Source organism: Engystomops pustulosus, chromosome 10 (genome assembly GCF_040894005.1).
Source record: "Engystomops pustulosus chromosome 10, aEngPut4.maternal, whole genome shotgun sequence".
Lineage (NCBI taxonomy): Eukaryota > Metazoa > Chordata > Amphibia > Anura > Leptodactylidae > Engystomops > Engystomops pustulosus.
Window position 1 is genome coordinate 89,996,050 of NC_092420.1, and position 27,020 is coordinate 90,023,069.

Below are 27,020 nucleotides of genomic sequence, written 5' to 3' on the forward strand. Positions count from 1 at the left end.
CCTTTTCCCTTCAGAATTGGGGCAACTTCTTTTTAACGAAATTGAGGTGTCCATGTTATTACTGGCCCCCAAGGACCCACCCGGACCACCCTCTCCTTCGTCCTTGTCTCCTGGCTCTGAGTCAGTCTCCCACTCTGAGGACCCAGCATCCCCAGAGGATAGAGACTCGGCGCCCCCTGCAGGCTGCTCCGCCGCCACCTCCAGAACCCCACCCTCAGCCTCTCCTTCCGAGGAGGCGATCTCATCGAGGGTGAGGAACTGGTTGGAAAGCTCAACCAGAGGGGAGGAAGTTTTCCCTTCCTTAGGTACCTTAGATACGCCGCGTTTTTTCTTTTTCTGCTTGCGCTTATTTTCTAGCCAAATCCTGTTATCCTCATCCATACTCTCATAATGGGAGGACGTGGAGGACATGGCACCTTTCTCGCGCTCCATCCTCCTGACCTCCTCATCCAACTCATCATCCCTCAGGGCCTCAGTAGCAAGACCAGCCTCTGAGGAAGGACCAAGGGTCACCCCAGCAACCTGAGGCTTCCCCAGTTCTCTCCCTTTTTGTCTGGCTTCAAGCCGCCTCAACTGAGAAGGCGACTTCTTCTTGCTTTTCTTCACAGGCCCCTCAGCTCCTCCACCTCTGCTGGTACCTTCCCCAGCAGAAGCAACCTCATGGCTCTCCTCCACTGGGGTCACAACCGCATTGGCAAAGGAGCGAGGACAACGGCTGAAAGGGTGACCGAGCTCACCACACAGGTTACACCTAATGTCCTTACAGGATGCAGCGAGATGACCTAGCCCACCACACAAAGCGCACTTCTGCACTTGGCAGCTGGCGCTGAAGTGTGTGGGGTCACCGCACCTGTGACAGACCTTCGGCTGCCCCTGGTAGAAAATCAGGATTCTGTCTCGCCCAAGAAAGGCTGAAGAAGGAATGTGGGCGACTGTGCCGCCTGAACACTTCAACTTCATCATGAAGGTCCAGGCCCCAGACCAAATGCCAAATTCATCGCGGTTTTTCTGAGGTACCTGTACAACCTCACCATAACGACTGAGCCAAGTCATGATGTCCATGCAAGAAAGTGACTCGTTACGGGTCAAAACGGTCACCTTCTTGACTGTGTTTTGGCGAGACACTGCTTGCACAGCAAAGTCTCGCCAGCCAGGCTCGTTCTTTGCCAGCTCATAATTCGACCAGAAGAGCTCTAAGCCCTCCGGCCGAACAAAGCTGACATCGAACTCCGGAGTACCATAAGGATGTATCAGGGCAAAGATGTCACTAGCCCTGAAGTTCATCTTCAGGAGGAGCTCCACCACCCTTGACCTGGGTGGGCATGCGTCACTGCCCCTCCAGCGAAGACGAACCACATTCCTACGGGCAGCTCCGGGCCCAGTTGTGGGTAAAGACCATACAGTCTCTCCCCCCCTTTTCTCTTGGAAGGCTGCCAGGCCATGCCTGTCTGTCCAGAAGGACAGATCAACCTCTCTCCCCTCTACAGTGATTGACTTTTCCCCTCTCCTGAGAGCCTCCAGAAGACACCTTTGCAAAACGCTGTTCCCAGAGCCAGGAGACAAGGAGTTAACCCCACTTGCCCCAGCGGTGACACTCGCATAGCTCCTTATGGGAGCGGCCACCACTGGGGGTGCAGATGGACCAGCACTCACACCAGGATCCCCCTCAGCGCCATTCACCACCCCCACATTCACCACACTATGTACATTACCGCCTCGCTTCCTTGCATCACTCACACCAGCTGGGCCAGGAGGACCTGGGGTTGCCTCAGCGTCACTGGACACTGGGGGTAGAGCCACCTCCATAGCTGATACAGCCTGAGAAGAGGCAGCTCCAACCCCGATCTTACTTGTGCCCTCTGCCTCATTGGCATTAACCCCTTGTTGTCCCGCAGTTTTTCTAAGGTTGGAGCATCGCTGCTCACTAGATGCAAGAGGCCTCCTGTCTTTATTAACTCCGGACAGTCTCTTTGTGCCCTCTCCAGGGTCAGATGAGCCAATACAGAATAATATTTTTCCTGTGCCCTTTTGCACAGGCTGCACAGGATGATTGGGAGGCGCTGCACCACAAGCCCCAGCAGCCCCATCACACTGCCGCTGCTCACCGGAGCAAGCAACAGCCACAGCGCTAGGGGCCACAGGAGCCACCGCCACTGCTCCTGGCACTGGGCCACCCCCCCTCCCACTAGGGGGCAGCGCACAGTACCAGGACCTGCCGGATCGCCCTCACTGTCCGGCCTTTCGGCCGATGCCTTCCCTGCACCATCCTTGCTACTACAAACAAGGCTGGTGCTCTGCGCCATGATGGAACGTGGCTTTGCACTCTCCCCGCACCCTGGCACCGAGTCCACTGCAGGATTCGTGCTGGGCTGGGTAACGGGGCCTACACGACAGGCTGGCACTGCTGCCCGCCCGGAGGGAACAGGGAGGGGACGAAACACCAGATTCACCTCCTGAGACGCCTTGATCTTCTTGGCTCTCTTCTTTCTCTTTTGGTCGTCATCTGGCAAATCATCGCCGAAGGAGAAGTTTTGGAGGTGAACTGGGGACTCAAGCTGACGGATCTGAGCCATTAGCGCCCCCCCCTGGCCGCTGTCATCACTTTCCTCCTCCAGGTTGGCAGAGCCGCAGCCTGATGGTAATGGCGCTTGCTCTGCAGGCAGCCTGTCGTGCGAGGCCTGCTGGTGTTGGTGCAGGCCACCAGACGGACACGGCAGGTCTTCCTCATCCTCCTCATCATCGCCATCATCCGCCTGGATCTGAAGCCCCTTCAGCTTTCTTAACTGCTCCTGGCGCATATCATCAAACCGGGCGTCATTCTCCAGCTTTTCACGGAACGGACCACTGTGCTCGCGGATAAGATGACGCTTCTCCTGCAGAGCGGTGACCTCGGCTTTAAGTCTGTCTATGGTGGTAAGAAAGTCAGACTTTTTCTTCTTAGTGGCCACCCCCGCTAGGGCCAAGGTCTCCCTTATCTCCTCCTGGAGCCTCCTCAGCGCTTTTCCAGCTTCCTCGTACTCACGGAGGTGCTCAGCAATCCGGGAGCCATAGATGGAAGCAGACTCCCGGGCCTTAAGATCACCCCATGCTTTTTCAACACCTCCGTGAGCACCCAGCTTTTCAGCTGAACCACCCAGCTTTCCCGCACAGTCACTCAGCTTTCCAGGAGGAGCACTTAGGCTGATGTTACTTGCCTTGATCTTCTGTGAACCGGAGACCTTGCGGCTTCCCTGGGTCTTGGGGGTGGCAGCCGAGGTCACATCGCTGCGTCCTTGGCTCCGGGCAGATCTTCTCACCCCCTCCGCTTTGGCCGGTAACTGGCTTCTCCTGCCCCCCGCCGGCCTGGTCCGGGAGACAGGAGCCTGGGACTTTCCTGCAGGATTCATCCCAGAGAACCCACTCCCTCCCTGGGGAGGAGAGAGCAGGCCTGGGTGGATGGAGATTGCTCCAGGTGGTGCAGGAGCTCAGCAGCACACAACCACACCCACAGCAGTTCACAGCAGAATGAGTCAGCACGAACTATTCTGCTGCTGGTGCAGTCACTGTGTACATACATGACATTACTTATCCTGTACTGATCCTGAGTTACATCCTGTATTATACTCCAGAGCTGCACTCACTATTCTGCTGCTGGTGCAGTCACTGTGTACATACATGACATTACTTATCCTGTACTGATCCTGAGTTACATCCTGTATTATACTCCAGAGCTGCACTCACTATTCTGCTGCTGGTGCAGTCACTGTGTACATACATGACATTACTTATCCTGTACTGATCCTGAGTTACATCCAGTATTATACTCCAGAGCTGCACTCACTATTCTGCTGCTGGTGCAGTCACTGTGTACATACATGACATTACTTATCCTGTACTGATCCTGAGTTACATCCTGTATTATACTCCAGAGCTGCACTCACTATTCTGCTGCTGGTGCAGTCACTGTACATACATGACATTACTTATCCTGTACTGATCCTGAGTTACATCCTGTATTATACTCCAGAGCTGCACTCACTATTCTGCTGCTGGTGCAGTCACTGTGTACATACATGACATTACTTATCCTGTACTGATCCTGAGTTACATCCTGCATTATATCCCAGAGCTGCACTCACTATTCTGCTGCGGGTGCAGTCACTGTGTACATACATGACATTACTTATCCTGTACTGATCCTGAGTTACAGCCTGTAAATCTTTTATTTTATATAAAAGTGAAAAACATAACAATAATAAACATAAATGAAGCCATAACTTCTGGGGAAATAATTACAAAAGAACAAATATAAACAAAAATATACTTACAAAACCTCCTGGCCCAGCCACACACACCACACACTCAGCATGAAAACAAATAAAACCGTCACCCAGTCCCACCAGTTTTTTAATAATAATATAGATAACTAAACAATAATAAGCAGAAAAAGACAAACAGAAATAACATTAACCCCTTCCCGCCACTGCCCTTTTTCGATTTAGCGTTTTCATTTTTCACTCCCCACATTCAAAAATCTGTAACTTTTTTATTTTTCCATGTACAGAGCTGTGTGATGGCTTATTTTCTGCGTAACAAATGACACTTCAAAATTGTGGTATTTAATAGTCCATGCCGTGTACCTGGAAGCGGGAAAAAAATTCCAAATGCAGTGAAATTGGTAAAAAAAACGCATTTGTGCCGTATTCTTGTGGGCTTGGATTTTACGGATTTCACTGTGCACCCCAAATGAGAGGTCAACTTTATTCTTTGGGTCGGTACGATTACGGGGATACCAAATTTGTATAGGTTTTATAATGTTTTCATACATTTAAAAAAATGAAAACCTCCTGTACAAAATTTTTTTGGGGGATTTTGCCATCTTCAGGCGCTAATAACTTTTTCATACTTTGGTGTATGGAGCTGTGGGTCGTGTCGTTTTTTGCGGATTTTGATGACGTTTACAATGTTATCATTTTTAGGACTGTATGACCTTTTGATCACTTTTTATAGAATTTTAAAAAAAAATTTAAATGGCAAAAAAGTGCAGTTTTTTACTTTGGGCGCGATTTCCCGTTACGGGGTTAAACGCAGTGAAAAACCGTTATCATATTTTGATAGATCGGGCATTTTCGGACACGGCAATACCTAATGTGTTTATGATTTTTTCAATTCTATTTTATTTTAACTTTTTTTTTATTTTTATTTTTACTATTTTTCAGACTCCCTAGGGGGTCTGTACGATCCTATCATATACTGCCATACTACAGTATGGCAGTATATGGGGATTTTACTACTCATACATTACAATGTGCTGACAGCACATTGTAATGAATGGGTTAACCCGAAGCTACCATGGCGACGGATCGCCGCTACCCGATGATGTCGCGGGGAGCGACGATCCACGGAAAGATGGCGGCGCCTGCGCGCCACCGTCTTTTTGAAGCCGCTGGCACCTTTGCCGGCACCGATCGCGGGTGTTACCGGTAAGCCTTTGCTGCAATATGCAGCAAAGACTTACCGGCTATGCAGAGGGCTCAGCCCGCGAGCCCTCTCCATGTACCGGGACCCGACATGTGACGTATTATTACGTCACATGTCGGTAAGGGGTTAAATATAACTAAATCCCCCCATCACCCTCCCACCCAGACACTGGTCTAACATATAAAGTTTGCGTTATATAGTCCAGACCAGTGCCCAGGATCGTATAGTCCAAGTCCCGTCCACCCCCCTCCCGACCTAACACCCTAACACCAACACCCCAAAACCAACCAACCTATATACACAAGAAATATAACTACATATAACTAAATACACACTGTACACAAGATACAAACACATGAAGCATATCAACATATAACAAATCAATAACATAAAGCCCAGGTTTGGCGCCTGCAAGCCCAACATCACTATAACCTCAGAACACAAAACAAAAATCTACAGTGCAGCATCAGCCCAACACCAGGAGAGGAGATGACAGACTAAGGGACACTAAAGGAGAACCCCCTCCAAAGGAGAGAGGCCCTCCCCGTGCCCAGCCTCTCATACTCCAGAGAGCGCACCTTCACCAGGTCACCCAGAATGTTCCTAACCACCTCATCCACCGGGAGGATTTTACGCTGCGTCGACACTAAACACCGCGCGTTCCACGTGTGGTACCTGACCACTAGACTGACTAGAAATAACGTGCAACGGGGAATCACCTTCAGAACCGGGGTAGCGTAAGCCGGAAGATGCCCATGCGGTGTACGGAGATCCTTCACTTGCCCTCCTGTCTCCCATTCCTGGAAGAAAGGCCTAAACCATCCCCTGCAGGAGTATACCCACGGAGGAGCCCTCTCTTTCCAGAGGTTTGCTACATTGATTTTAAGAAAGGTATTCACTAGGAACACCACAGGGTTGACCATACACAACCCTCCTTGTCTCCTCGTGCGGTAAGTAACCTCCCTCTTGATTAGGTTCAGCCTATTCCCCCATAACAGCTGGAAGAACAGACTGTAGACCCGAGTCCAGAGAGGCTGTGGCAAGACACATACACTGCCCAGATAAATCAGCAGCGGGAGCAGGTAGGTTTTAATCAGGTAAACCCTTTCCCTGAGGGTCAAAGACCAACCACTGGTCCACCTTCTGAGCGGCGATCTTAAGCCTGCCGTCCCAGTTTTGCATGGGGTAATCCCCCTGGCCAAAATCGATCCCGAGAACTTTGGCAGAGTCTTTGGGCCCTGGAAGAGTGTTCGGGAGATCAAAGCCTGGATCCCCCTCTCCCAGCCAGAGACTCTCACACTTATCCCAGTTGATCTTGGACCCAGAAGCCTCTGAGTAGCGGTCGACCTCTGACATCACCCATTGCGCCTCGAGGACACAAAAACAGTGACGTCATCGGCGTACGCTACCAGCCTTAGAGTGGCTTCCGGTGCCACCTGGTCCATCCCGACTCCCACCAATGGGCCACGATCAACCCTCCTAAGGAATGGGTCAATCACGAACACGTACAGTAGTGGGCTCAGAGGACAACCCTGGAGAACACCAGACCCGACCTCAAAAGAGCGGCCAATCCAACCGTTCACAAGCGGGAAACTCTCTGCCCCTGCGTACAAAACTTTCAGCCAATTGACAAACTCCCCCGGCAGGCCATACCTCAGAAGGACAGACCACAGGTACTCGTGGTTAACCCGATCAAACGCTTTTGCCTGATCCAAGGACAGCAAGTACCCCTTCCAGTTACCAGCCCTGCCCTGCTCCACTGCCTCCCGGACACAAAGCACAGCACTAAATGTGCTGCGGCCTGGAACAGAGCAGTGCTGGGTCCCCGAAAGGAGCCGGGGCGCAAACTGCACCAGCCGATTAAACAGCACCTTTGCCAAAACCTTTCTGTCCGTATTGAGAAGCGCTATGGGCCGCCAGTTCTCAATACGAGATCGGTCCTTACCCTTTGACAGAATGATCAGGGCAGACCTCCTCATTGACTTCGCCAGAGTGCCCGAGGAAAGACACTCATTGAATACCTCAGTCAAGAGGGGAACCAAGGCGTCCTTAAAGGTCTTATAAAACTTGGATGTTAAGCCATCTTGGGGCCTTGTGACAGCATTGAAGTCCCCTCCAAAGACCACCTGCCAACTTGTAAAAAGGTAGGGCTTGATCCTCACTTAGTCTCACTCAGCATGAAAATAAACAAAACCTTCACCCGGCCCCCATCACCTAAATCAATATAAACATAAACAGTCCCACTTGGACTGGGGACCATAGATCCAGGACCTGCCTCCTCGTCTCCAGACTCCCCTTCTGAGGACCCTGACTCCCCAGGGGGAGACTTGGCACCCCCTGCAGGCTCTGCCACCTCTGGCCCTTCTCCCTCAGCCCCTCCATCGGCAGGAGAGGCTCCATCCAGGGACAGAAATCGATATGAAAGTTTGACCAGTGGGGGGTTGGTTGCACCTTCCTTGGGTACCTTAGTCAGGGTGGGAAAAGATCTTACATCTCTCTTATTTTTATCCTTTTTCTTCTTTTTGGCGCCACACTTACTCTTTTCCTCTAGCCACGCCCTATTATCCTCGTCCATACTCTCATAATGGGAGGAGTCTGAGGACATGGCACCTTCCTACCTCTCCATCCTCCTGACCTCCTCATCCAGTACATCATCCCCTGGGGCCTCAGCGACAGGTGTGGTCTCCAGGAGAGCGCCAGAGGTTGTCCCAGCAGCCCGAGACTCCCCCCGCTCTCTCTCCTGTTGACACTTCTATAGATGCCTCAGTTGGACAGGTGTCTTTCTTCCCTGGCCCCTCAGTTCCTCCACCTCTGCTAGTCCCCATCCCAGCAAATTCAGCCTCATTGCCTTCGCTGAGCGCGCATTAGCGAAAGAACGAGGGCACTGGCTGAATGGGTGACCGAGATCACCACACAGGTTAACCTAATCTGCCCTGTACAGGATGCAGCGAGATGGCCAACACCCCCACACTTCTGCACAGTGCAGTTTACGCTGAAATGTGTGGGGTCACCGCCCGTGTGACACAGCTTAGGCTGCCCCTGGTAGAAGATCAGGATACGACCCCCTCCCCAGGAAGGCTGATGAAGGGATGTGGGCGACTGAGTTACCTGAACGCCTCAACTTCACCATGAAGGTCCAGGCCCCTGACCAGATACCATATTCGTCCCGTTTTTTTTGGTTACTACCACCACCTCTCCATCCAGGTCATGATGTCAAAACATCACTGCCACGCCACCAAAAACACACCACGCGGCCCATGATGTCTCCCTGCCTCTTTGCTCTCGGAAGGCAGACAAACTATGCCTCTTTATCCAAAATGACAAATCAACCTCCTGCCCCTCTGCATATGAGTGTCACAGCAAAGGGTCTTAATACTAATTACCATGTGAGATTTCAGGTTTTTTTGCTTTATAAATAAGACTAAATTTCTGTTTTTGGTTCAAAGCGTACATCAATGAGCAAAAAAAAGAACTTTTTTGTTCTGACCAATTGGCCGCAATGAAACAAAGAGTAAAAAATGTAAAGGGGTCTGAATACTTTCTGTACCACTGTACATGACATCACTTATCCATTCTTTGCCCGTCCTCTCCCCTGCTGGGTCCTTGCTACTCCTCAGAGCTCCCTCCTGTTCTGTGTTAGATCAATTAGTTGGGGCTGTGATATGGATCTTAAGTTGTGTTTCGTGTTGTGCCCCCTGTACAGGCGGTGGTTTACGAGCCTCTGTAGCGGGGAGGAGCGGGGCCCTCTCTGTGCCAATCAGCAAAATATTTTTCCATGCGTCCCTTTAAGTGATATCATATGTGTATAATGGGCTCCGGACGTCTGCTTTAATGAGTGCAGACTGGGCCCGGCCGCGAGGATTCTTCCTCTTTGAGTCACGGTCGCGGGCGTCTCGTGAGTTAATTGACTTTCTCTCGGATCGACATGTGTCCTGTGAGATTCCTGCCGATAGAAATGTCACATAAAAGTTGTAACTTTTGTATGAGATCCTGATTTCTTTCCATTTTGCCTTTCAGCTTGGAATAACATTATTCTTCTCATTACTTTTCCACGATGGCGACTTTTTATTCCTCCAGCCCCGGGACACATCAGACGCCGGCTGCGACGCACTCCACAGCTTCTCATATCAAGATGCATCGCTGTGTCTGAAGATTTGAAGATTGTATGTTCCAGTTTAACAATGAGGATGGTTAATATCTGACAATATGGCGGCTGACAGGGGGCCAGCGACGCCACCGCTACGGTTATTAGTAACTACAATGCACCATGGGAAAAAGTCACAGAACGATTCCTAAGGAAGACATAGGGGCAGATTTACTTTCCCGGTCCTGTCGTGATCCAGCGGCGTGTTCTCCGCCGAGGATTCGGATCTTCCGACGATTCACTAAGGTAGTGCGCCTGATGTCCACCAGGTGTCGCTGCTGCGCTGAAGTCTGCTGGAGTTGGCCGGAGTTCACCGTCCTATCTTGGGTGCAGGTAAGCGCGTGTCAAGCGACACATTTTTTTTTAAATTCTGCGTTTTTTCCGAATCCGTCTGGTTTTCTGACGGTCACGCTCCCGATTTACGTCACATGCATGCCGGCGCCGATGCGCCAGAATCTGATCCCGTGCACCAAAAACCTGGGGCAATTTAGGGAAAAACGGCGCAAATCGGTAATATTCAGAAACCCGACGAAAAATAGCGATTCGGGCCCTTAGTAAATGACCCCCATAAGATATTATACAATGGCAACCAGACTGATCTCTGACTACCTGAGTGAGGGGTAATGATGTCATCAGCACCAGGATACTGATAACTGAGAACAATAGATGGTGCTAAGAATACAGGAAATTTCCACACTGATTGATTCCATGTTTTGCTGTCAGCATCATATTCTGATTTTTCTTTCACAACAGTCACCACTAGGAGGAGCTCATGAGAATGTGGAGAAGACAGAATTCAGGACTATTCCACCTATCCGCTCTCCAGATACTCCTGATGTTATATACAGTATATATTACTGATAGAAAATATCATGCATCTTACCCACATGTGACGTAATAGTACGTTACATGTGGGTGTATGGAGAGGGCTCACAAACTAAGCCCTCTCCATACAAGTCCCAAGCAAAGAAAGAAACCAAATTAGGCTCAAATTATATGTATTGAAAATGTGCTCACCTTTTTCGGTTGTACAGTCGGTACAACACGTAGAACAGCTTTGTCTTTTGAGTGGTTTAGGCGGCCGTCCTGGACTTACTGGCAACAGTTTTGCCAAGGAAGAAAGTAAAATTGGTAGACGCCGATTTCCAGGGTTATTCACGGCGCCAATCACTCGAATTCAATACTTTTCATAATTTGATTTCTTTATTAATAAGCTTTGTAATACGCATTTCAAGCCCGGACTGGGCTCTTCCTCAGTTACATAAAGCATAAAACATTTATGGCGTATAAGCTGGTGTTTTTGTACATGATTTGTAACAGTATTCATTCATGTAACCACTCGGTAATGATCGGTGGGTCTATTTAGAATAAGAAGGGGAGTAAAAGAATACAGAAATGGATACCTGATAGGAACGTGTAAAATACATAAATGCAAGCAGATAATAATAATAATTTAATATATACATAAATAATCAATTCATATATTGTTTTATCCTCTCCCTCTCTTTGTTCCGCACATAACAAGCCGTCACAGAGCTCTGCACATGGAAAAATAAAAAAGTTATATATTTTTGAAGGTGGGGAGTCAAAAATGAAAACTAAAAAAACTAAAAATGGATTTGGTGTTAAAGTGTTAATCATATTATGGGATGTCAAGTATCTGTATAGATTATGTCATGTATGTGTAATGATGATGTTATGTATGTGGATGGATGATGTCATGTATGTGTATAGATGATGTCATGTATGTGTATAGATGATGTCATGTATGTGTATAGAGGATGTCATGTATGTGTATAGATGATGTCATGTATTTGGATGGATGATGCCATGTATGTGTATAGATGATGTCATGTATTTGGATGGATGATGTCATGTATGTGTATAGATGATGTCATGTATGTGTATAGATGATGTTATGTATGTATATAGATGATGTCATGTATGTGTATGGATGATGTCATGTATGTGTATAGATGATGTTATGTATGTGTATGGATGATGTCATGTATGTGGATGGATGATGTCATGTATGTGTATAGATGATGTTATGTATGTATATAGATGATGTCATGTATGTGTATGGGTGATGTCATATATGTGTATAGATGATGTTATGTATGTGTATGGATGATGTCATATATGTGTATAGATGATGTCATGTATTTGGATGGATGATGTCATGTATGTGTATGGATGATGTCATGTATGTGTATAGATGATGTTATGTATGTGTATGGATGATGTCATGTATGTGGATGGATGATGTCATGTTTGTGTATAGATGATGTTATGTATGTATATAGATGATGTCATGTATGTGGATGGATGATGTCATGTATGTGTATGGATGATGTCATGTATGTGTATAGATGATGTCATGTATTTGGATGGATGATGTCATGTATGTGTATAGATGATGTTATGTATGTGGATGGATGATGTCATGTATGTGGATAGATGATGTCATGTATGTGTATAGATGATTTTATGTATGTGTATAGATGATGTCATGTATGTGGATGGATTATGTCATGTATGTGGATGGATGATGTCCTGTATGTGTATAGATGATGTTATGTATGTGTATGGATGATGTCATGTATGTGTATAGATGATGTTATGTATGTGTATGGATGATGTCATGTATGTGTATAGATGATGTTATGTATGTGTATGGATGATGTCATATATGTGTATAGATGATGTCATGTATTTGGATGGATGATGTCATGTATGTGTATGGATGATGTCATGTATGTGTATAGATGATGTTATGTATGTGTATGGATGATGTCATGTATGTGGATGGATGATGTCATGTTTGTGTATAGATGATGTTATGTATGTATATAGATGATGTCATGTATGTGGATGGATGATGTCATGTATGTGTATGGATGATGTCATGTATGTGTATAGATGATGTCATGTATTTGGATGGATGATGTCATGTATGTGTATAGATGATGTCATGTATGTGGATGGATGATGTCATGTATGTGTATAGATGATGTTATGTATGTGTATGGATGATGTCATGTATGTGGATGGATGATGTCATGTATGTGTATAGATGATGTTATGTATGTATATAGATGATGTCATGTATGTGTATGGATGATGTCATGTATGTGTATAGATGATGTTATGTATGTGTATGGATGATGTCATATATGTGTATAGATGATGTCATGTATTTGAATGGATGATGTCATGTATGTGTATGGATGATGTCATGTATGTGTATAGATGATGTTATGTATGTGTATGGATGATGTCATGTATGTGGATGGATGATGTCATGTTTGTGTATAGATGATGTTATGTATGTATATAGATGATGTCATGTATGTGTATAGATGGTGTTATGTATGTGTATGGATGATGTCATGTATGTGTATGGATGATGTCATGTATGTGGATAGATGATGTCATGTATGTGTATAGACGATGTCATGTATGTGTATAGATGATGTCATGTATGTGGATGGATGATGTCATGTATGTGTATAGATGATGTCATATATGTGGATGGTGTCATGTATGTGTATAGATGATGTTATGTATGTGGATGGATGATGTCATGTATGTGGATAGATGATGTCATGTATGTGTATAGATGATTTTATGTATGTGTATAGATGATGTCATGTATGTGGATGGATTATGTCATGTATGTGGATGGATGATGTCCTGTATGTGTATAGATGATGTTATGTATGTGTATAGATGATGTTATGTATGTGGATGGATTATGTAATGTATGTGTATGGATGATGTCATGTATGTGGATAGATGATGTTATGTATGTGGATGAATGATGTCATGTATGTGGATGAATTATGTCATGTATGTGTATAGATGCTGTCATGTATGTGTATAGATGATGTTATGTATGTGGATGGATGATGTCATGTATGTGGATGAATGATGTCATGTATGTGTATAGATGATGTCATGTATGTGGATGGATGATGTCATGTATTTGGATGGATGATGTCATGTATGTGTATAGATGATGTTATGTATGTGGATGGATGATGTCATGTATGTGGATGGATAATGTCATGTATGTGTATAGATGATGTTATGTATGTATGTATGTATATAGATGACGTCATGTATTTGGATGGATGATGTCATGTATGTGTATAGATGATGTTATGTATGTGTATGGATGATGTCATGTATGTAGATAGATGATGTCATGTATGTGTATAGATGATGTCATGTGTGTGTATAGATGATGTCATGTATGTGTATTGATGATGTCATGTATGTGGATGGATGATGTCATGTATGTGTATGGATGATATCATGTATGTGGATGGATGATGTCATGTATGTGGATGAATGATGTCATGTATGTGTATAGATGATGTTATGTATGTGTATGGATGATGTCATGTATTTGGATGGATGATGTCATGTATGTGTATGGATGATGTCATGTATGTGGATGGATGATGTCATGTATGTGGATGGATGATGTCATGTATCTGTATAGATGATGTTATGTATGTGGATGGATGATGTCATGTATTTGGATGGATGATGTCATTTATCTGTATAGATTATGTTATGTATGTGTATGGATGATGTCATGTATGTGTATGGATGATGTTATGTATGTGTATAGATGATGTTATGTATGTGTATGGATGATGTCATGTATGTGGATGGATGATGTCATGTATGTGTATAGATGATGTTATGTATGTGTATGGATGATGTCATGTATGTGGATGGATGATGTCATGTATGTGAATAGATGATGTCATGTATGTGTATAGATGATGTCATGTATGTGTATAGAAGATATCATGTATGTGGAAGGTGTCATGTATGTGTATAGAGGATGTCATGTATGTGTATGGATGATGTTATGTATGTGTATAGATGATGTTATGTATGTGTATGGATGATGTCATGTATGTGGATGGATGATGTCATGTATGTGGATAGATGATGTCATGTATGTGGAAGGTGTCATGTATGTGGAAGGTGTCATGTATGTGTATAGAGGATGTCATGTATGTGGATGGATGATGTCATGTATGTGGATGGAAGATGTCATGTATGTGTATAGATGATGTCATGTATGTGTATAGATGATGTCATGTATTTGGATGGATGATGTCATGTATGTGTATAAAGGATGTCATGTATGTGTATAGATAATGTCATGTATGTGTATAGAGGATGTCATGTATGTGTATAGATGATGTCATGTATGTGGATGGTGTCATGTATGTGTATAGATGATGCCATGTATGTGTATAGATGATGTCATGTATGTGGATGGTGTCATGTATGTGTATAGATGATGTCATGTATGTGTATAGATGATGTTATGTATGTGTATAGATGATTTCATGTATGTGGTTGGATGATGTCATGTATGTGTATGGATGATGCCATGTATGTGTATGGATGATGCCATGTATGTGTATGGATGATGCCATATATGTGTATAGATGATGTCATGTATGTGGATGTATGATGTCTTGTATTTGTATAGATGATGTTATGTATGTGTATAGATGATGTCATGTATGTGTATAGATGATGTCATGTATGTGTATAGATGATGTCATGTATGTGTATAGAGGATGTCATGTATGTGTATGGATGATGCCATGTATGTGTATGGATGATGTCATGTATGTGTATGGATGATGTCATGTATGTGTATAGATGATGTCATGTATGTGTATGGATGATGCCATATATGTGTATAGGTAATGTCATGTATGTGGATGGATGATGTCATGTATGTGGATGAATGATGTCATGTATGTGTATAGATGATGTCATGTATGTGTATAGATGATGTTATGTATGTGGATGGATGATGTCATGTATTTGGATGGATGATGTCATGTATGTGTATAGATGATGTTATGTATGTGGATGGATGATGTCATGTATGTGGATGGATGATGTCATGTATGTGGATAGATGATGTCATGTATGTGGATAGATGATGTCATGTATGTGTATAGATGATGTCATGTATGTGTATAGATGATGTTATGTATGTGGATGGTGTCATGTATGTGTATAGAGGATGTCATGTATTTGGATGGATGATGTCATGTATGTGTATAAAGGATGCCATGTATTTGTAAGGATGATGTCATGTATTTGGATGGATGATGTCATGTATGTGTATAGATGATGTCATGTATTTGGATGGATGATGTCATGTGTGTGTATAGATGATGTCATGTATTTGGATGGATGATGTCATGTATGTGTATAAAGGATGCCATGTATGTGTATAGATGATGCCATGTATGTGTATAGATGATGTCATGTATGTGTATAGAGGATGTCATGTATGTGGATGGATGATGTCATTTATGTGGATGGAAGATGTCATGTATGTGTATGGATGATGTCATGTATGTGTATAAAGGATGTCATGTATGTGTATAGATGATGTCATGTACGTGGTTGGATGATGTCATGTATGTGTATAGAGGATGTCATGTATGTGTATGGATGATGTCATGTATGTGTATAGATGATGCCATGTATGTGTATAGATGATGTTATGTATGTGTATAGATGATGTCATGTATGTGGTTGGATGATGTCATGTATGTGTATGGATGATGCCATGTATGTGTATGGATGATGTCATGTATGTGGATGGATGATGTCTTGTATTTGTATAGATGATGTTATGTATGTATATAGATGATGTCCTGTATGTGTATAGATGATGTTATGTATGTGTATGGATGATGTCATGTATGTGTATAGATGATGTCATGTATGTGTATGGATGATGTCATGTATGTGTATGGATGATGCCATGTATGTGTATGGATGATGTCATGTATGTGTATGGATGATGCCATGTATGTGTATGGATGAAGCCATATATGTGTATAGGTAATGTCATGTATGTGGATGGATGATGTCATGTATGTGTATAGATGATGTCTTGTATTTGTATAGATTATGTCTTGTATGTGTATAGATGATGTCATGTATGTGGATGGATGATGTCATGTATGTGTATAGATGATGTCTTGTACGTGTATAGATGATGTCATGTATCTGTATAGATGATGTCAAGTATGTGGATGGATGATGTCATGTATGTGTATAGATGATGTCATATATCTGTATAGATGATGTCATGTATGTGGATGGATGATGTCATGTATGTGTATAGATGATGTCATGTATGTGTATGGATGATGTCATGTATGTGTATAGATGATGTCATGTATGTGTATAGATGATGTCATGTATGTGTATAGATGATGTCATGTATGTGTATAGATCATGTCATGTATGTGTATGGATGATGTCATGTATGTGTATGGATGATGTCATGTATGTGGATGGATGATGTCATGTATGTGTATGGATGATGTCATGTATGTGTATAGATGATGCCATGTATGTGTATGGATGATGTCATGTATGTGTATAGATGATGCCATGTATGTGGATGGATGATGTCATGTATGTGTATAGAGGATGTCATGTATGTGTATGGATGATGTCATGTATGTGTATAGATGTGTGTTGGTTGCCTCTGTTTCCCTGGATTCTAGTTTGCAGCATTTTCCCAGAATTTCCATTTATCACAGTTCCATATTTCGGGGACGTGTTCCTCCTCCGCCTGCGGGTTCATTAGTATAAGCCATACATGGGGTGGGTGGCGGGGGGTGCGGGGTCCTCATACCAGGGGAACCCCGGGTGAAGGATGACAGATGAGCTGTAATGAGACTTCTCCCGTAATATAATAATCTTATAATCACAGGGTCAGAAGACGCTTGCGCCCGGGATTCCTGCTCACAATTAGATTTGGGGTCCGGTGATTAATTCTGCGCTGTTCCGGGACGGGAATATTAAATCTTGGGAAGACGACTCTTAAACATTTGTTTTTCCTCATTTTCTGTCACATTAGGGGAATGTCGCCGAGCGTCAGATTAGATTTTGTGTGAGTTACAGAAAGCATCAATTTATATGTCTGATTGGTGGTTGAAGGATCGGGGGCCGGTCTGTGTGCCCCCCATCACCTCCCCCGCTGGGATGTAGACAGCGGCTTCTATAGGGTCAGGATACATTGTAATACATTGTCACCGGATGATCTATAGACTAGATCCATCATATGCAGTGTACAGCAGTATACGGCCTCACAGCATATCATGCAAGCCGTACACACTGATCATCACACCTGTACACTCATCATACATCTCACCCAACACACCTGTACACTCATCATACAACTCACCAATTACACCTGTACACTCATCATACATCCCACCTATCACACCTGTACACTCATCATACATCTCACCTGTCACACCTGTACACTCATCATACATCTCACCTGTCACACCTGTACACTCATCATACATCTCACCTGTCACACCTGTACACTCATCATACATCTCACCTATCCCACCTGTACACTCATCATACATCGCACCTATCACACCTGTACACTCATCATACATCGCACCTATCACACCTGTACACTCATCATACAACTCACCTATTACACCTGTACACTCATCATACATCGCACCTATCACACCTGTACACTCATCATACATCGCACCTATCACACCTGTACACTCATCATACATCGCACCTATCACACCTGTACACTCATCATACAATTCACCTATTACACCTGTACACTCATCATACATCCCACCTATCACACCTGTACACTCATCATACATCTCACCTATCACACCTGTACACTCATCATACATCGCACCTATCACACCTGTACACTCATCATACAACTCACCTATCACACCTGTACACTCATCATACAACTCACCTATTACACCTGTACACTCATTATACATCTTACCTATCACACCTGTACACTCATCATACAAATCACCTATCACACCTGTACACTCATCATACATCTCACCTGTCACACCTGTACACTCATCACACATCTCACCTATCACACCTGTACACTCATCATACAAATCACCTATCACACCTGTACACTCATCATACATCTCACCTATCACACCTGTACACTCATCATACATCTCACCTATCACACCTGTACACTCATCATACAAATCACCTATCACACCTGTACACTCATCATACATCTCACCTATCACACCTGTACACTCATCATACATCTCACCTATCACACCTGTACACTCATCTTACACATCACCTATCACACATGTACACTCATCACACATCTCACCTATCACACCTGTACACTCATCATACAAATCACCTATCACACCTGTACACTCATCATACATCTCACCTATCACACCTGTACACTCATCATACATCTCACCTATCACACCTGTACACTCATCATACATCTCACCTGTCACACCTGTACACTCATCATACATCTCACCTATCACACCTGTACACTCATCATACATCTCACCTGTCACACCTGTACACTCATCATACATCTCACCTATCACACCTGTACACTCATCATACAAATCACCTATCACACCTGTACACTCATCATACATCTCACCTATCACACCTGTACACTCATCATACATCTCACCTATCACACCTGTACACTAGTCATACAAATCACCTATCACACCTGTACACTCATCATACATCTCACCTATCACACCTGTACACTCATCACACATCTCACCTATCACACCTGTACACTCATCATACATCTCACCTATCACAACTGTACACTCATCATACAAATCACCTATCACACCTGTACACTCATCATACATCTCACCTGTCACACCTGTACACTCATCATACATCTCACCTATCACACCTGTACACTCATCATACATCTCACCTATCACACCTGTACACTAGTCATACAAATCACCTATCACACCTGTACACTCATCATACATCTCACCTATCACACCTGTACACTCATCACACATCTCACCTATCACACCTGTACACTCATCATACATCTCACCTATCACACCTGTACACTCATCATACAAATCACCTATCACACCTGTACACTCATCATACATCTCACCTGTCACACCTGTACACTCATCGTACATCTCACCTGTCACACCTGTACATTCATCATACATCTTACCTATCACACCTGTACACTCATCATACATCCCACCTATCAAACCTGTATACTTATCATACATCTTACCTATCACACCTGTACACTCATAATACACCTCAACTATCACACCTGTACACTCATCATATATCTCACCTATCACACCTGCATACTTATCATACATCTCACCACACCTGTACACTCAACATACATCCCAACTATCACACCTGTACATTCATCATATACCTTGCCAATCACATTTGTACACTTATCTTACACCTCACCTATCATACCTGTACACTCATTATACATCTCACCTATTACACCTGTACACTCATCATACACCTCACCTATCACACAGGTAGACTCATCATACATGGCAACTATCACACCTGTACACTCTTTATGCTTCTCACCTGTCACACCTGCACACATATCCTACATATCATCTATTAAACCTGTACACTCATACACAATCATACATCTCACCTATCTCAAGTGTACACTCATCATAAATGTCACCTATCACAACTGTAGAATCATCATACATCCAACCTATTACACCTGCACACTAGTCATCCACCTCACCTGTCACATCTGTAGATTCATCAAAATTCTCACGTATTATACCTGCACACAAATTATACACCTCACCTATCAAACCTGTACACTGATCATACATCTTATCTATCACACCAAAGCGCTTATTATATACTTCACCTATCGCACCTGTAGCCTCATAATACACCTCATCTAGCACACCTGTACACTCATCATACATCCTACCAATCACATCTGTACACTCATCCTACATCTCACCTATTAAACCTGTACACTCATCATACACACCACCTATCACACCTGTACACTCATTATACATCTCACCTATCACACCTGTACACTCTTTATACATATCAACCTTCACAATTCCACACATATCCAATATCCCATCTATTACACATGTACAGTTATCATACATGTCAACTACAACACCAGTACAACCATCATACATGTCAACTACAACACATGTACAATTATCATACATTCCACATTTCACACCTGTGCACTCATCATTCACATCACCTATCACACCTGTACACTCATCGTACATCTCACCTATCACACCTGTACACTCATCGTACATCTCACCTATCACACCTGTGCACTCATCATACATCCCACCTATCACACCTGTACACTCATCGTACATCTCACCTATCACACCTGTACACTCATCGTACATCTCACCTATCACACCTTTACACTCATCGTACATCTCACCTATCACACCTGTACACTCATCATACATACCACCTTTCACACCTGTGCACTCATCATTCACCTCACCTTTCACACCTGTACACTCATCATAAAACCCACCTATAACACCTGTACACTCATCATACATCTCACCTATCACACCTGTACACTCATCATACAACCCACCTATCACACCTGTACACTCATCATACATCCCACCTATCACACCTGTACACTCATCATACATTCCACCTATCACACCTGTACACTCATCATACACCTTACCAATCACACCTTTACACTCATCATACATCCCACCTGTACACTCATCGTACATCTCACCTATCACACCTGTACACTCATCATACATCCCACCTATCACACCTGCACACTCATCATACATAACACCTATCACACATCCCACCTATCACACTTGTACACTCATCATACACCCCACCTATCACACCTGTACACTCTTTATACATATCAACCTTCACACCTCCACACATATCGTATTTCCCATCTATTACACATGTACAGTTATCATACATGTCAACTACAACACCTGTACAATCATCATACATGTCAACTACAACACCTGTGCAATTATCATACATCCCACCTTTCACACCTGTGCACTCATCATTCACCTCACCTATCACACCTGTACACTCATCGTACATCTCACCTATCACACCTGTACACTCATCACACATCTCACCTATCACACCTGTACAGTCATCATACATCTCACCGATCCCACCTGTGCACTCATCATACATCCCACCTATCACACCTGTACACTCATCGTACATCTCACATATCACACCTGTACACTCATCTTACATCTCACATATCACAACTATACACTCATCATACATCCCACCTATCACACCTGTACACTCATCATTCACCTCACCTTTCACACATGTACACTCATCATACATCCCACCTATCACACCTGTACACTCATCATACATCCCACCTATCACACCTGTACACTCATCATACATCCCACCTATCACACCTGTACACTCATCATACATCCCACCTATCACACCTGTACACTCATCATACATCCCACCTATCACACCTGTACACTCATCATACATCCCACCTATCACACCTGTACACTCATCATACATCCCACCTATCACACCTGTACACTCATCATACATCCCACCTATCACACCTGTACACTCATCATACATCCCACCTATCACACCTGTACACTCATCATACACACCACCTGTACACACTTATCATACATCTCACCTATGTGACCTATACATGCATTATACATCAGCCTTTGTATCCCAGGCCAAGGTCTCCTTGCATCGCTCGGCTCATGTGATCTTCATTTATTCTACATACATGAGGCCACAGACTCAAGACTCTCATATGGTTTATTGTGCCTGGAAGATGCTCCCCAAAATACCAACCTAGTAAGGCGCCACCTGGGGTTCATGGTGTCTAGCAATGTGCGCAGCCTCCTCTAGAACCGAGAGCTGTGGGACACACATAACTCACCACCAGGCTGGGTTTCTGCATGGCATCCAATAGGAGCAGCTCCTTGCCCTGTGTGTCAGGAATAGCTCAGAAGACTCCTCCTGTAAGGAAGTTACAAGACATTATATTGAGAATGTATTAAGGGTTATAGTTACAAATACCAAAGGGAAGGAGACTGAAAATCTATTAGGAAATAAATGCAACAATGTCTAGAAATCTATATTAAGGATAACTGTAGGAGATTGAGACCGGGAGCTTAGCTATCACAGGGAGAAGGAGACAGACTGGGAACTTACTGGGGAATATAGTCACAGCAACCAGAGGGCGAAGGAGACAGACGGTAAACTTAGTGGTGGCTATAATCACAGATGCCAGAGGGAGAAGGAGACTGACTGGGAACTTAGTGGGGGTTATAGTCACAGCTTCTTAAGGAAGAAGGAGATAGGGAACTTAGTGGGGGATACAGTCACAGCGACCAGAGGGAGAAGGACAGAGATAGAGTTAGTTGGGGCTCAGTGGGGGCTAAATCTACAAGTATCAGATGGAGAAGGGGATATACATTTTCTATCCATAGATCTAGACATAATGTAACTCTTTATGTAGATTTGCAGCTTAAAGCTACCAAAGTAACTTCCCACTTTGCCCCTTATAGATGGAGCTGAGCTGCCTACATGTGCCATATAGCTGGGGGTCAGTATGGCTACCACCTGCTGCCACTATACATACATATGACCCCCAGGCGCATTGGCGAGACTTCTGCCTGCAGAGCATCTCATTTTACTAAGGACCATTGGACTATTAGCATTCCACTGCAATAATTGTATAAATCAAATGTAATTCTGTATGCTAATTTCACCCCGGCATCAAATTCTTCATTCCCTCAGCAAAGGGGGGGCTGGGGTGACAAGTTAATATTAATGATATCCCTCAAATCATTACACAGCTTTCTAGTAATTAGGATGTGGATTTTGGCTCCTTGCTAATCATTGTGTGGAGTGTCCCCCCGGCTGGTCCTGATGGCGGAGCAGCCAAACATTTACCAACGTTTAAAGGAACAAGTCCTGTGTGTCCTCTGTAATCCTGGGAAAGCTGGGTGACAACCGGTACTTGCTGCAAAGAACCGAGTGCGATTAACCCCTCGTAGTCTGTGCTGCCAAGGAAATCAGCGCTCAGCAGAGAGATGAGAGAGCTGCAGCCCCGAGCACTGACCCAGCACCGCCGCTGACATGTTTGTGAAATATAAATGACGCTGCCTGGCACGACCGCCTGTAATTGATGACTTGCTTCCCCGCACTTTTATTAGTTGTGTTTTGATGTCACAAGTGAACAGTTTCCAGCTACAGAGTGACAAACGCAGAGTGACCTGCAGGTGACGGCACCGCGCAACACGAGAATGGAACATATCCTGACACCAGAGTCACAAGAGGAGAATAACTACACAAGTGACGAAAGGAAGCATTTATCCACATTTATATAAAATCCACTCACTTCCTTATTTAATTGTATTCTTATTCCTTTCATGATAAATTATTACTCTCCCCGAGTACTGAAAGTGTCTGACAACTGCTGCAAACACACAACATAACTACCATAATAATATCTCTCAACTACTAATATAATACTGTCCCCTATGTACAAAACTATAATTACTATAATACTGCCCCCTATGTACAAGAAAATAACTACTATAATACTGCCCCCTATGTACAGGAATATAACTACTATAATACTGCCCCCTATGTACAGGAATATAACTACTATAATACTGCCCACTATGTACAGGAATATAACTACTATAATACTGCCCCTATGTACAAGAATATAACTACTATAATACTGTCCCCTATGTACACGAATATAACTACTATAATACTGCCCCCTATGTACAAGTATATAACTACTATAATACTGCCCCCTATGTACAAGAATATAACTACTATAATACTGCCCCCTATGTACAAGAATATAACTACTATAATACTGCCCCCTATGTACAAGAATATAACTACTATAATACTGCCCCCTATGTACAGGAATATAACTACTATAATACTGCCCCTATGTACAAGAATATAACTACTATAATACTGTCCCCTATGTACACGAATATAACTACTATAATACTGCCCCCTATGTACAGGAATATAACTACTATAATACTGCCCCCTATGTACAAGAATATAACTACTATAATACTGCCTCCTATGTACAGGAATATAAGTACTATAATACTGCCCCCTATGTACAAGAATATAACTACTATAATACTGTCCCCTATGTACAAGAATATAACTACTATAATACTGCCCCCTATGTACAGGAATATAACTACTATAATACTGCCCCCTATGTACAGGAATATAACTACTATAATACTGCCCCTATGTACAAGAATATAACTACTATAATACTGCCCCCTATGTACAGGAATATAACTACTATAATACTGCCCCTATGTACACGAATATAACTACTATAATACTGCCCCCTATGTACAGGAATATAACTACTATAATACTGCCCCCTATGTACAGGAATATAACTACTATAATACTGCCCCCTATGTACAGGAATATAACTACTATAATACTGCCCCTATGTACAAGAATATAACTACTATAATACTGTCCCCTATGTACACGAATATAACTACTATAATACTGCCCCCTATGTACAAGTATATAACTACTATAATACTGCCCCCTATGTACAAGAATATAACTACTATAATACTGCCCCCTATGTACAAGAATATAACTACTATAATACTGCCCCCTATGTACAAGAATATAACTACTATAATACTGCCCCCTATGTACAAGAATATAACTACTATAATACTGCCCCCTATGTACAGGAATATAACTACTATAATACTGCCCCTATGTACAAGAATATAACTACTATAATACTGTCCCCTATGTACACGAATATAACTACTATAATACTGCCCCCTATGTACAAGTATATAACTACTATAATACTGCCCCATATGTACAAGAATATAACTACTATAATACTGCCCCCTATGTACAAGAATATAACTACTATAATACTGCCTCCTATGTACAGGAATATAAGTACTATAATACTGCCCCCTATGTACAAGAATATAACTACTATAATACTGTCCCCTATGTACAAGAATATAACTACTATAATACTGCCCCCTATGTACAGGAATATAACTACTATAATACTGCCCCCTATGTACAGGAATATAACTACTATAATACTGCCCCTATGTACAAGAATATAACTACTATAATACTGCCCCCTATGTACAAGAATATAACTACTATAATACTGCCCCCTATGTACACGAATATAACTACTATAATACTGCCCCCTATGTACAAGAATATAACTACTATAATACTGCCCCCTATGTACAAGAATATATCTACTATAATACTGCCCCCTATGTACAGGAATATATCTACTATAATACTGCCCCCTATGTACCAGAATATAAGTACTATAATACTGCCCCCCATGTACAGGAATATATCTACTATAATACTGCCCCCTATGTACAAGAATATAAGTACTATAATACTGCCCCCTATGTACAAGAATATAACTACTATAATACTGTCCCCTATGTACAAGAATATAACTACTATAATACTGCCCCCTATGTACAAGAATATAACTACTATAATACTGTCCCCTATGTACAAGAATATAACTACTATAATACTGTCCCCTATGTACAAGAATATAACTACTATAATACTGCCCCTATGTACAAGAATATAACTACTATAATACTGCCCCCTATGTACAGGAATATAACTACTATAATACTGCCCCCTATGTACAAGCATATAACTACTATAATACTGCCCCCTATGTACAGGAATATAACTACTATAATACTGCCCCCTATGTACAAGAATATAACTACTATAATACTGCCCCCTATGTACAGGAATATAACTACTATAATACTGCCCCCTATGTACAAGAATATAACTACTATAATACTGCCCCCTATGTACAAGAATATAGCTACTATAATACTGCCCCCTATGTGCAAGAATATAACTACTATAATACTGCCCCCTATGTACAAGAATATAACTACTATAATACTGCCCCCTATGTAAAAGAATATAACTACTATAATACTACCTCTATGTACAAGAATATAACTACTATAATACTGCCCCCTATGTACAAGAATATAACTACTATAATACTGCCCCCTATGTACAAGAATATAACTACTATAATACTGCCCCCTATATACAGGAATATAACTACTATAATACTGCCCCCCATGTACAGGAATATAACTACTATAATACTGCCCCCTACGGACAAGAATATAATTACTGTAATAGTGCCCCCTATGTACAAGAATATAACTACTATAATACTGCCCCCTATGTACAAGAATATAACTACTATAATACTGCCCCCTATGTACAGGAATATAATTACAATAATACTGCCCCCTATGTACAAGCATATAACTACTATAATACTGCCCCCCATGTACAGGAATATAACGACTATAATACTGCCCCCCATGTACAGGAATATAACTACTATAATACTGCCCCCTATGTACAGGAATATAACTAC

The 27,020-nt window shown here is 43.0% G+C and overlaps 1 protein-coding gene across 5 annotated transcripts in view; it reads right to left on the reverse strand.

Moving 5' to 3' along the window:
• The window catches only part of ERI3 (ERI1 exoribonuclease family member 3), a 329,148-nt gene that overhangs the window by 164,923 nt on the left and 137,205 nt on the right, over positions 1 to 27,020 (reverse strand). For 4 of the 5 annotated variants that reach the window (XM_072127565.1, XM_072127563.1, XM_072127564.1 and 1 more), the window contains one exon: positions 22,361 to 22,528. The gene's annotated coding sequence lies outside the window, so the exon portion shown is untranslated. The remainder of the gene's footprint in view (positions 1 to 22,360; positions 22,529 to 27,020) is intronic. The other variant, XM_072127566.1, reaches the window with a different exon arrangement.